The sequence below is a fragment of the Cheilinus undulatus genome, linkage group 19 (genome assembly GCF_018320785.1).
Source record: "Cheilinus undulatus linkage group 19, ASM1832078v1, whole genome shotgun sequence".
NCBI classification, from domain to species: Eukaryota; Metazoa; Chordata; class Actinopteri; order Labriformes; family Labridae; genus Cheilinus; species Cheilinus undulatus.
In genome coordinates, this window is record NC_054883.1 from 10,495,433 (window position 1) to 10,497,599 (window position 2,167).

Genomic DNA, 2,167 nt, shown 5'->3' on the forward strand with positions numbered 1-2,167 from the left:
TTTCAAGGTGATATTTCCTTGCTTGTGGAGTGTAAAGTAGGTCATGCACTATATTGCCAAAAGTATTCACTCACCCATCCAAATAATTGAAATCGGGTGTTCCAATCACTTCCATGGCCACAGGTGTATAAAATCAAGCACCTACGCATGCAGACTGTTTCGACAAACATTTGTGAAAGAATGGGTCACTCTCAGGAGCTCAGTGAATTCCAGTGTGGTACTGTGATAGGATGCCACCTGTGCTACAAGTCCAGTTGTGAAATTTCCTTGCTCCTAAATATTCCATAGTCAACTGTCAGTGGTGTTATAACAAAGTGGAAGCCATTGGGAATGACAGCAACTCAGCCATGAAGTCGTAGGCCACATAAAATGACAGTACTTGTCTGACTGCATTGTGCCAAGTGTAAAGTTTGGTGGAGGTGGGATTATGGTGTGAGGCTGTTTTTCAGGAGCTGGGCTTTGCCCCTTAGTTCCAGTGAAAGGAACTCCAAATGCTTCAGCATAACAACAGATTTTGGACAAGTCCATGCTCCCAACTTTGTGGGAACCGTTTGGGGATGGCCCATTCCTGTTCCAACATGACTGTGCACCAGTGTACAAAGCAAGGCCCATAAAGACATGGGTGAGAGAGTTTAGTGTGGATAAACTTTACTGGCCTGCACAGAGTCCTGACCTCAACCCAACAGACCTTTGAGACACCTTTGGGATGAATTAGAGCAGAGACTGAGAGCCAGGCCTTCTCGTCCAACATCAGTGTGTGACCTCACAAATGTGCTTCTTGAAGAATGGTCAAAAATTCCCATAAACACACTCCTAAACCTTGTGGAAAGCTTTCCCAGAAGAGTTGAAACTGTTATAGCTGCAAAGGGTGGACCGACGTCATATTAAACCCTATGGATTAAGAATGGGATGTCACTTAAGTTCATATGTGAGTCAAGGCAGGTGAGCAAACACTTTTGGCAATGTAGTGTATGTTGAAGGAGAGCTGGTGTACAGGTGGGCAGAATCAGAGCGTATACTGCATGTGAGGCTAGAGAGTTCATGTGCACATGTGTCCAAAGGCTGGATCAACTACACAGATGTAGCAAGATCATGACCATACTGCGTTGTCAATGTCTGTTGTCAAATGTCAAACCTGAGTATGAATGTTGGCAAAGCTCAACTATTTGATGAGTTCTCATCAGACCAAAAAATCACTAGTAAGATGGTGCAGCAGAGGGTAATCTATGTAGAGAGAGGCAGGGAAAGTAGTGGTGCAGAGTGACAAAATGTAATTTTGTCGCTTCACAGAAGTGAAATAACTTACAAACATCGACAACTTGACACAAATTTGCTAGTAGGTGCATTTTTATCAGACCCCCTAACAATTCTAACAATTTAACAATCAGCATAATTTATAGAGAGCTAGGGCTTGGCTTCAAGCAGGGTTAAGTTTACTGGAAGCCAATAACAATGGCCGCTACCAGTGTAGCAATTAGCTCAGATGTAGCTGTAGCACAACAACAGATTCATCAGAACTGGATTACATTCCTTTATGAAATAAAGAGCAAAGAACAGTCCTGAAGGCTTTTGAAAACAGAAAAGGTGTTTTTGCTCTTCTGCCGACCTGCTACAGCATGAGATTTAGAGAGTTGGGGGTTGTTGTAGTGTGAGTCGGTATATACAGTGGATGCTGGTGGAGGGATTAGTCACAGCGGCAGTTTTATCAAAACTGGGGAAAAAAAGTGTTTTTGCTCTTCTCCCAACCTGCTTCGGTATCATTACGGGTGAAGTTAAGTTGAACTGTAAGCCGGTGTATACAATGGCTGCTACCACTGTAGCCATCGGCTCAGATGTAACTGTAGAAAAGCGGCACGTTAATAAGACCTCTGCCACATTTCTTTATAATAAAAGAGCAAAGATCCACAACAAAAGCTTCTCTAAGTAAAGGCGATGGTTTTGTTCGCCTCCTGCATTTATACACTACAGCAAGGCTAGCCTGTACAGCTCAGGTTAGTGCTGGAGCTGCACATATCTACCAACTCATTCTGTCTTGTAGCTCTGATTGGCCTGTCATGAATTTGACAGACAGAACGTTCGTCCAATCCCCTTCAGAAAACGTTTGGAAAAGTCCTGCCTTTACCAAACACCTTAAATGGGAGGTTTCCCAGTCAAATATATCTATGTA